Genomic DNA, 12,861 nt, shown 5'->3' with positions numbered 1-12,861 from the left:
AAACCGGAGCAGTAATTAAAACTTTTTCATCAACTTTTAATCAGAAGGGTTCAATCCCTCTCCTGTGCTAATTTGAAGCCGACACGACAAACGCGCTCAGAGGAGATAATGTTTGAAAAAAGGTGACTGTTTTTACTCAACTTTTGTTTTGAAGGGGGAATTGCAAACTTCCTATTAATTTTTGCTGGGGGTTGTCAGTGTATGAAATATAGTTCTAAGTGAAACCTACATAGAGGTTTTTGTTTCATGTCTCTACGACATTCCTACTGGGAGTTAGAGGCAGTTTTGTCTGTGTTTTCTTCCTAGGGGGCGCTAGAGCGCAATTTTGAGTTTTGGGGTTTGGTTTTTTTGATTAGATCGCCATTTTCGCCAGTCCTGATGTGTGTGTCCAATTTGGTGAGTTTTGAAGCATGTTAAGGGGGTCAAATTACAGCTCAAAGAGGCGGCAGTATAATAATAAAACACTAGAAATACAAGCAGCGATGGACGGGACCGACTTTGAGGGCTCATAAAATCCAAACCGGAGCAGTAATTAAAACTCTTTCATCAACTTTTAATCAGAAGGGTTCAATCTCTCTCCTGTGCTAATTTGAAGCCGACACGACAAACGCGCTCAGAGGAGATAATGTTTGAAAAAAGGTGACTGTTTTTACTCAACTTTTGTTTTGAAGGGGGAATTGCAAACTTCCTATTATTTTTTGCTGGGGGTTGTCAGTGTATGAAATATAGTTCTAAGTGAAACCTACATAGAGGTTTTTGTTTCATGTCTCTACGACATTCCTACTGGGAGTTTGAGGCAGTTGTGTCTGTGTTTTCTTCCTAGGGGGCGCTAGAGCGCAATTTTGAGTTTTGGGGTTTGGTTTTTTGATTAGATCGCAATTTTCGCCAGTCCTGATGCGTGTGTCCAATTTGGTGAGTTTTCAAGCATGTTAAGGGGGTCAAATTACAGCTCAAAGAGGCGGCGGTATAATAATAAAACACTAGAAATACAATAGGGCAGTGGTCCCCAACCTTTTTGTAGCTGCGGACCGGTAAACACTTTTGTATTTCTTTTTTTTCATAAAGAAATACAATCATGTCTGCTTACGGACTGTATCCCTGTAGACTGTACTGATCTATATTGATATATAATGTATATATTGTGTTTTTTATGTTGATTTAATAAAAAATAAATAAAAAAATTAAAAAAAAATTATTTCTTTTGCGGCCCGGTACCAATCGGTCCGCGGATCGGTACCGGGCCGCGGCCCGGTGGTTGGGGACCACTGCAATAGGGTACTCTGTCCCAAAGGGACATCGGTCCCTAATAATAATATGACTCCTTTAATGCGCCTTATCCAAAAAATCCGGTCATACTCAAGACACTAATTATGTAATTACCTGTCACAATTTATAAGAAGGAAGCAACATATAATACAAATAAATATGAAGTGTGAATTGACTAAAGTTCCTGTAAAATAATATTATATATTAGAAGTGGCCCTCTGGGGCCAAACATAACTGCCATGTGGCCCTCAGTGAAAACCACAGATTGACATTGTAAATCACATGTTTTTAAAACGGTTTTAAAAAGATGTTTTGATCATAATTCATAAACTGCAGTTATTTCTACGACAAGTCCTTTAAAAAAAAAAAAAAAAAAATCCGGATTTTTCAGAAATATTTGGAATTTTAAAATGGTGAAAAAGGCCGGCAGGAGGTTGATGAAGGGAAGGGTGTTTATGTTTGGGGGGGCTTGTGAAATAAAAATGTCTCTTTTAGCAGAACCCAGGACACGTGGACCAGATCAATGTCTCTGATTTACTGTCTGAAAGCCTGTCAGCGGGCCAGAGACCTGGAGGTTAAGGGCCCGGGGGGAGGTTAAGGGCCCGGGGGGGGGGGGGGGGGGGGGGCTGGGTGGGGGGCGTCCTCTAATGGAAGGAGAAAGAGGAGTGGTATCAGGATCATGTTGGAGTGACAAGAATCACACAGAAATACAAGGCAGGGCATCATTGTGGGCGTGGCCAGAGGTGTGGTGGGGGCGTGGCCTGTGCAATGTCACAATGACACCATTGTATATTTGCATCATTGCTTTTTGAAGCAAGTCATTTTTTTTAAAGGGTAAGAAAATGCTATATAATATATTTAAATACAAATCTAAGTTAATAGTTACTAGTATCAATGTATATTTTTTCCTCATATTGTATTACTGTATTTTTCAATTGTTGCTGCTCATTTTATTACTACAATATAACACATTTTACACCCCTGCTTTATTTACATATTTCATTCTGCCCTCCCTGAATCTTGGAGTTTGATAAGTAAACAGAGTTTCACGTTATGGATTAAATTCATAGTTTATTGATGAGAATGAATTGACTGTAAAAGGAAGCACACATGCATTCCTATACATTATGTTTATGGATTATGTTTCATCAACAATAGTTTGGTACAAGCACACAAGCTAAAGGCTAAATGCTAACATAGGATTGACAAGATCATAAAAAATGACATCAAGATTGTTTTCAAGTGTAAACGTTTAAAAAAATGAGATTTTAACAAAACAAAATTGAGGTAAAACAACAAATATATTTCTAATTAAAGGTATATAGTCACCAAACTCTGAATATTAACCGCTAACGTGAAGGCTGCTCCTCTGTATACATTATAATATATGGAATGTGTTATTAATCCTCATTGTAACAGTGTATAACTGTATTAGATGCGTGTTATTATGTATGGGGTTAACAAGGAAACATTCATTTTAGCATTTATTAGGTATGGTCCAAATAATTGTTAAAAGTGCAATAATTATTATTTATTTATTTTAAAAAGCTAAAGTTAGCATTTATTTTCTTTGGTCTAAATCATTGTTATTATTTCTCTATTATATTATGTATTATGTTGAACACGTTCATTGGAGCATCTATTTAGATTGGCCAAAGTAATTGTTAAAGTGCATGAATTATTATTAATTATTCCAAAATGTTCTTTTTAGCATGTATTTTTTTTGTCCAAAATAATTGTGAAAATGCATTAATTATTATTAATTATTCCAAAACATGCATTTTAGTATGTATTTTCTTTAGCCAAAATATTTGTTAAAATGCATTAATTGAAAGTGCATAAATTGTTTATTGTTCATTATTTTAAAACATTCATTTTAGCATGTATTTTGTTTGTTTATAACTAGTCTATTATTTTAAAGCATTTATTTTAGCATTTGGCCAAAATAATTGTTAAAGGTGCATTAATTAATATTGACTAATCTATTATTTCATTATTTTAAAAAAACATTCATTGCAAAATGTATTTAGCGTGGCCAAAACATTTGTAAAAAAAAAAAAGTACATTGATTATTTATTCATAACAATTAGTTTTAAAATCTTCATTTTAGCATTTATTTTGTCTGGCCCCTAAAACATTTAATTTTAATTAATTGGTTATTATTATTTGCATGTATTTTGTTAAAAGTGCATTAATTATTATTTCATCTATTATTTATTATTTTTAAAACATCCATTTTAGCATGTGTTTTGCTTTTTCCAAAATAACTCTTGAAAGTGCATAAATTGTTTATTGTTCATTATTTTTAAAACATTCATTTTAGCATGTATTTTGTTTGTCCATAATAATTGTTAGAAGTGCATTAATTATATCTAGTCTATTATTTTAAAGCATTTCTTTTAGCATTTGGCCAAAATAATTGTTAAAGGTGCATTAATTAATATTGACTAATCTATTATTTCATTATTTAAAAAAAACATTCATTGCAAAATGTATTTAGCGTGGCCAAAACATTTGTAAAAAAAAAAAGTACATTGATTATTTATTCATAATAATTCGTTTTAAAATCTTAATTTTAGCATTTATTTTGTCTGGCCCCTAAAACATTTAATTTTAATTAATTGGTTATTATTATTTGCATGTATTTTGTTAAAAGTGCATTAATTATTATTGCATCGATTATTTATTATTTTTAAAACATCCATTTTAGCATGTGTTTTGCTTTTTCCAAAATAACTCTTGAAAGTGCATAAATTGTTTATTGTTCATTATTTTTAAAACATTCATTGTAGCATGTATTTTGTTTGTCCATAATAATTGTTAGAAGTGCATTAATTATGTCTAGTCTATTATTTTAAAGCATTTATTTTAGCATTTGTCCAAAATAATTGTTAAAGGTGCATTAATTATTATTGACGAATCTATTATTTAATTATTTTTAAAAAAATTCATTGCAAAATGTATTTAGCGTGGCCAAAACAATTGTAAAAAAAAAAAGGAAATTGATTATTTATTTATAATAATTTGTTTTAAAATCTTCATTTTAGCAATTATTTTAACATTTTGTTAAAATGTAATTAATTAGTTATTCTCAATTTATTCATTATTATTTTTAAAACATTCATTTTAGCATGTATTTTGTTTGGCCATAGTAATTGTTAGAAGTGCATTAATTATATCTAGTCTATTATTTTAAAGCATTGATTTTAGCATTTGGCCAAAATAATTGTTAAAGGTGCATTAATTAATATTGACTAATCTATTATTTCATTATTCACAGAAAACATTCATTGCAAAATATATTTAGCGTGGCCAAAACAATTGTAAAAATGTACATTGATTATTTATTTAAAATAATTAGTTTTAAAATCTTCATTTTAGCATTTATTTTGTTGGGCCGCTAAAAATGTTAAAATGTAATTAGTTAGTTATTCTAATTTTATTCATTATTATTTTTAAAACATTCATTTTAACATGTATTTTGTTTGGCCATAATAATTGTTAAAAGTGCATTAATTAGTATTGACTAATCTAGTATTTCATTATTCCAAAAAAAAACCATTCATTGCAAAATGTATTTAGCGTGGCCAAAACAATTGTAAAAAAAAAGTACATTGATTATTTATTTATAATAATTAGTTTTAAAATCTTCATTTTAGCATTTATTTTGTCTGGCCCCTAATTGTTTTTAATTTGAATTAATTGGTTATTATTATTTGCATGTATTTTGTTAAAAGTGCATAAATTATTCATTCATCTATTATTTATTATTTTTAAAACATTCATTGTAGCATGTATTTTGTTTGTCCATAGTAATTGTTAAAAGTGCATTAATTATATGTAGTCTATTATTTTAAAGCATTTCTTTTAGCATTTGGCCAAAACAATTGTTAAAGGTGCATTAATTAATATTGACTAATCAATTATTTCATTATTCCAAAAAAAAACATTCATTGCAAAATGTATTTAGCGTGGCCAAAACAATTGTAAAAAAAAAAAAAAAGTACATTGATTAATTATTTATAATAATTACTTTTAAAATCTTCATTTTAGCATTTATTTTGTCTGGCCCCTAATTGTTTTTAATTTTAATTAATTGGTTATCATTATTTGCACGTATTTTGTCAAAAGTGTATTATTTATTCATTCATCTATTATTTATTATTTTTTAAAACATTAATTTTAGCATCTATTTTGTCTGTCCATAGTAATTGTTAAAAGTGCATTAATTATATCAAGTCTATTATTTTAAAGCATTTCTTTTAGCATTTGGCCAAAACAATTGTTAAATGTGCATTAATTAATATTGACTAATCAATTATTTAATTATTCCAAAAAAAACATTCATTGCAAAATGTATTTAGCGTGGCCAAAACAATTGTAAAAAAAAAAAAGTACATTGATTAATTATTTATAATAATTAGTTTTAAAATCTTCATTTTAGCATGTATTTGGTCTGGCCCCTAAACATTTTTTAATTTTAATTAATTGGTTATTATTATTTGCATGTATTTTGTTAAAAGTGCATTACTTCTTATTTCATCTATTATTTATTATTTTTAAAACATTCATTTTAGCATGTTTTTAGTTTGGCCATAATAATGATTAAAAGTGCATTAATTATGTCTAGTCTATTATTTTAAAGCATTTCTTTTAGCATTTGGCCATAATAATTGTTAAAGGTGCATTAATTAATATTGACTAATCTATTATTTCATTATTAACAAAAAAAACATTCATTGCAAAATGTATTTAGTGTGGCCAAAACAATTGTAAAAATAAAAGTACATTGGTTATTTATTTATAATAATTAGTTTTAAAATCTTCATTTTAGCATGTATTTGGTCTGGCCCCTAAACATTTTTTAATTTTAATTAATTGGTTATTATTATTTGCATGTATTTTGTTAAAAGTGCATTACTTCTTAATTCATCTATTATTTATTATTTTTAAAACATTCATTTTAGCATGTATTTTGTCTGTCCATAATAATTGTTAAAAGTGCATTAATTATATCTAGTCTATTATTTTAAAGCATTTCTTTTAGCATTTGGCCAAAACAATTGTTAAAGGTGCATTAATTAATATTGACTAATCTATTATTTCATTATTTTAAAAAAAAAACCATTCATTGCAAAATGTATTTAGTGTGGCCAAAACAATTGTAAAAAAAAAAAAGTACATTGATTATTTATTTATAATAATTAGTTTTAAAATCTTTATTTTAGCATTTATTTTGTCTGGCCCCAAAATGTTTTTTAATTTTAATTAATTGGTTATTATTATTTGCATGTATTTTGTTAAAAGTGCATTATTTATTAATTCATCTATTATTTTTTAAAACATTCATTTTAGCATGTATTTTGTCTGTCCATAGTAATTGTTAAAAGTGCATTAATTATATCTAGTCTATTATTTTAAAGCATTTCTTTTAGCATTTGGCCAAAACAATTGTTAAAGGTGCAGTAATTAACATTGACTAATCTATTATTTCATTATTCCAAAAAAAAACATTAATTGCAAAATGTATTTAGTGTGGCCAAAACAATTGTAAAAAAAAAAAAAAAGTACATTGATTAATTATTTATAATAATTAGTTTTAAAATCTTCATTTTAGCATTTATTTCGTCTGGCCCCTAATTGTTTTTAATTTTAATTAATTGGTTATCATTATTTGCATGTATTTTGTCAAAAGTGTATTATTTATTCATTCATCCATTATTTATTATTTTTTAAAACATTAATTTTAACATCTATTTTGTCTGTCCATAATAATTGTTAAAAGTGCATTCATTATATCTAGTCTATTATTTTAAAGCATTTCTTTTAGCATTTGGCCCAAAAATAATTGTTAAAGGTGCATTAATTAACATTGACTAATCTATTATTTCATTATTTAAAAAAAAACATTCATTGCAAAATGTATTTAGTGTGGCCAAAACAATTGTAAAAAAAAAGAAAAGTACATTGATTAATTATTTATAATAATTAGTTTTAAAATCTTCATTTTAGCATTTATTTTGTCTGGCCCCTAATTGTTTTTAATTTTAATTAATTGGTTATCATTATTTGCACGTATTTTGTCAAAAGTGTATTATTTATTCATTCATCTATTATTTATTATTTTTTAAAACATTACTTTTAGCATCTATTTTGTCTGTCCATAGTAATTGTTAAAAGTGCATTAATTATATCTAGTCTAGTATTTTAAAGCATTTCTTTTAGCATTTGGCCAAAACAATTGTTAAAGGTGCAGTAATTAATATTGACTAATCTATTATTTCATTATTCCAAAAAAAAAACATTCATTGCAAAATGTATTTAGCGTGGCCAAAACAATTGTAAAAAAAAAAAAAGTACATTGATTAATTATTTATAATAATTAGTTTTAAAATCTTCATTTTAGCATTTATTTTGTCTGTCCCCTAATTGTTTTTAATTTGAATTAATTGGTTATCATTATTTGCATGTATTTTGTCAAAAGTGTATTATTTATTCATTCATCTATTATTTATTATTTTTTAAAACATTAATTTTAGCATCTATTTTGTCTGTCCATAGTAATTGTTAAAAGTGCATTAATTATATCTAGTCTATTATTTTAAAGCATTTCTTTTAGCATTTGGCCAAAAAATAATTGTTAAAGGTGCATTAATTAACATTGACTAATCTATTATTTCATTATTTTAAAAAAAAACATTCATTGCAAAATGTATTTAGTGTGGCCAATACAATTGTAAAAAAAAAAAAAAGTAAAATGATTATTTATTCATAATAATTAGTTTTAAAATCTTCATTTTAGCATTTATTTTGCCTGGCCCCTAAAACATTTAATTTTAATTAATTGGTTATTATTATTTTCATGTATTTTGTTAAAATTACATTAATTATTAATTAATCTATTATTTATAAAACATCCATTTTAGTATCTATATTTTGCTTTTCCAAAATAACTCTTGAAAGTGCATAAATTGTTTATTATTTTTTTTATTTTAAAGCATTAATATTTGCCATTCATTATTTAGTTTGTCCCAAAAAAAAAGAAAAAACAAAGATACGGTGGTGTAGAGTTTCCTTACAAGGAAATATGAATTAAATTCAACTTTACGTGTTTTTGAGTGTATTGTGTGCGGTCAGAAGGTGTTTTCTTCCCCTCATGGACGTCCACTTTGTGTCCACGCAGCAGCGACTGGGCTTTTGAGAATATGAGAAAGTCAAGTCCACATCCATCATCCTCCCAGAAGAAGTTGAGAGTGTTTTCCTGCACCCTCAAGTCTGCTCTTTTATGTTTATTTGGAGTGTTTAGTGTATTAAAAGGGGAGGAGGTAATGAATTATAATCTTTAATGCAAGGAGCGATCGATAGCTCCGAGGGAATAAATCAGCTTTTTACTGAGTGCGTCAGACTGGGCGCCAGACAGGAAGTTATAGATGCTCACCTTTGGGCGCCTCATTGGGTAAAAAGCCTGCTGGAAGCTGGCGGATTGTGACAGCAGGGAAGGTCACGGGGTCAAGGGGGGGGGGGGGGCTTGTTGTTGTCCTCGCTAAATATCTGTAATTGAATGACACACCAAGATGAAGAAGTGTGGATGACAACTTTGCATCAATGGCGATGACTTGCAAGGACAAAGTATTTATGATGTCTGGCCCCGCCCACTCTGAGTGGGAGGCAGCCATTAGAGCAGGGGGGGGTTGATGGGTCCAAAAATGGAGAAGTTTGAGTGTAAAAAGTCACATTTGACCCCAGGTTGCCAATAATGAAGTACGCAGTAGCAGACAGCCCTCGTTCAACACTTCAGGAATTAACGTTTTGTTTTGTTTCCCAGGCTTTTATTATGTTGGCTGATTTTGTCGTGTTTTCAGCAAAGAGACGACCAGGCAAAGGTCAAAGGTGAAAATGGATTGTATTCCTCCTCCTCAGTAAGAGCGTGTAGTGATGGACATCTTCCTCTGCAGCAGGGGTGTCCTAACTTTTTGACCGGGGGGCCGCATTTGACTACAGAAATGTGGCCGGGGGACGAAAGCCAAATGTGTATGTGTGTATATATATATATATATATATATATATATATATATATATATATATATATATATATATATATATATATATATATATATATATATATATATATGTGTATAAAACCTGCGAAACAGGCTTGTAGGGATGATATAGCCTCTTGTGTTTTTTCCTGACCTAACGTATATATGTATGTGTATGTATATGTGTAAGTGTATATCTAGATAGGTGTATATATCTAGATGTGTATACACACACACACATTTATATATATATGTATGTGTATATCTAGATATACACTTACACATTTATATACACATACATATATATATATGTATATATATATATATATATATATATATATATATATATATATATATATATATATATAGATATAGATATATATATATAGATATAGATATATATATATTATATAAATATATGTATACAATATATATATATATATATGTATATATATATATATATATGTATATATATATATATATATACATATATGTATATATATATATATGTATATATATATATATATATATAAACATATGTATGTATACATATATATGTATATTTAAATATATGTATAAATATGCACATATATGTATATCTAGATGTGTATACACACACACATTTATGTATACTGTATATATGTATGTGTATATCTAGATATACACTTACACATACATTTATATTATATACATATACAGTATGTATATAATATATATATATATACATATATGTGTATTCATGTTTATGTATATATATATTCATATAAACATATGCATATTTATGTATATGTATACACACACATGTATATATATATATATATATATATATATATATATATATATATATATATATATATATATATATATATATATATATATATATACATGTGTGTGTGTGTGGGGGGGGGGATGCACTTAGCAATACATATAATAATAATAAATATATTATTTTTTTGGTGTAGAATCTTCAATGTGGGAATGCTTCACACAATAATAATAATAATAATAATAATAATAATAATAATAATAATAATAAATAGTTGTTTTTTTGGTGTAGAATGTTGTATGCTGGAATGCTTCACTCAGTAATAATAATAATAATAAAAAAATGTTGGTGTAGAATGTTCTTTGTGGGAATGTTTCACACAATAATAATAATAATAGTAATAATAATTGTTGTTTTTTGGTGTAGAATCTTGTATGTGGGAATGTTTCACACAATAATAATAATTAGATGTTTTTTTTGGTGTGGAATGTTCTTCGTGGAAATGTTTCACACAATAATAATAATTATGATAATAATAATAATAATAATAATAATAATAATAATAATAAATAGTAGTTTTTTTGGTTTAGAATCTTGTATGTGGGAATGTTTCACACCATAATAATAATAATAATAATGATAAATAGATGATTTTTTGGTGTACAATATTCAATGTGGTAATGTTTCACACAATAATAATAATTATAATAATGATAAATAGATGATTTTTTGGTGTAGAATCTTCTATGTGGGAATGCTTCACATAATAATAATAATAATAAATATATATATTTTTGGTGTATAATCTTCAATGTGGGAATGCTTCACACAATAATAATAATAATTATAACAAATAGATGATATGTTGGTGTAGAATCTTCTATGTGGTAATGCTTTACACAATAATAATAATAATAAATAGATGATATGTTGGTGTAGAGCCTTCAATGTGGGAATGCTTCACATAATAATATGTTGTCCTTTTAGTGGCGAGGTTTGGGGGTAAGTCCGTTTTTTTCCCCCCTCTCCTGGTAAATGAACACCTCTCAGAAAGTGAGCTGGTGTAAACAATTTCTATCACATTTATTTGTATTTCTTTACCCCCATAAATGGTGTGTATTACATTCATATGTATGTTCTCTCATGCTTTAAACCAAAATACCCTTTTAAAAAACAAACCTGCATTGGAAATGGTAGGATTTACAAAAGTAAACTTTTAGACATTGAAAAGGAATCAAAAAGTGGCTAAATAGCACGCAGGACTTTTGTTTATACCATTTATATATACCATTTATATACCCCCTGTATATATACCATTGACTGTCTAGTACATGTGCAGGACATTTATATATACCATTTATATTAGGGAGGTCCGATATTGGCTTTTTTGCCGATATCCGATATTCCGATATTGTCCAACTCTTAATTACCGATACCGATATCAACCGATACCGATACAGATAAGGTCCTTTTTAAAAAAAATAATAAAATAAGATAAATAAATTAAAAACATTTTCTTGAAAAAAAAAAGAAAGTAAAACAATATAAAAACAGTTACATAGAAAATAGTAATTAATGAAAATGAGTAAAATTAACTGTTAAAGGTGTGCTTACGGACTGTATCCCTTGCAGACTGTATTGATATATATTGATATATAACCAGAAATATTAATAACAGAAAGAAACAACCCTTTTGTGTGAATGAGTGTGAATGGGGTAGGGAGGTTTTTTGGGTTGGTGCACTAATTGTAAGTGCATCTTGTGTTTTTTATGTTGATTTAATTAATTAAAAAAAAGAAAAGAAAAAAAAATAAAATAAAAAAAAGGATACCGATACTGGAAAAACCGATACCAATAATTTCCGATGTTACATTTTATCGGACATCTCTGATTTATATATACCATTGACTGTCTAGTACATGTGCAGGACATTTATACTAGGGATGTCCGATATTGGCTTTTTTTCCGATATCCGATATTGTCCAACTCTTAATTACCGATACCGATATCAACCGATACCGATATATACAGTCGTGGAATTAACACATTATTATGCCTAATTTGGACAACCAGGTATGGTGAAGATAAGGTCCTTTTAAAAAATAAAAATAAAATAAGATAAATAAATTAAAAACATTTTCTTGAATTAAAAAAAAAAGTAAAACAATATAAAAACAGTTACATAGAAACTAGTAATTAATGAAAATGAGTCAAATTAACAGTTAAAGGTGTGCTTGCAGACTGTATTGATATATATTGATATATAACCAGAAATATTAATAACAGAAAGAAACAACCATTTTGTGTGAATGAGTGTAAATGGGGTAGGGAGGTTTTTTGGGTTGGTGCACTAATTGTAAGTGTATCTTGTGTTTTTATGTTGATTTAATTAAAAAAAAAAGAAAAGAAAAAAAAAAAGGATACCGATAATGGAAAAACCGATACCAATAATTTCCGATGTTACATTTTATCGGACATCTCTGATTTATATATACCATTGACTGTCTAGTACATGTGCAGGACATTTATATTAGGGATGTCCGATATTGGCTTTTTTGCCGATATCCGATATTGTTCAACTCTTAATTACCGATACCGATATCAACCGATACCGATATATACAGTCGTGGAATTAACACATTATTATGCCTAATTTGGACAACCAGGTATGGTGAAGATAAGGTCCTTTTTAAAAATAATAATAAAATAAAATAAATAAATTAAAAACATTTTCTTGAATTAAAAAAAAAAAGTAAAACAATATAAAAACAGTTACATAGAAACTAGTAA

This window comes from Entelurus aequoreus, linkage group LG04 (genome assembly GCF_033978785.1).
Source record: "Entelurus aequoreus isolate RoL-2023_Sb linkage group LG04, RoL_Eaeq_v1.1, whole genome shotgun sequence".
Taxonomy (NCBI): domain Eukaryota; kingdom Metazoa; phylum Chordata; class Actinopteri; order Syngnathiformes; family Syngnathidae; genus Entelurus; species Entelurus aequoreus.
The sequence above is the reverse complement of the archived record's forward strand: the minus strand, read 5'-3'. Positions refer to the sequence as shown.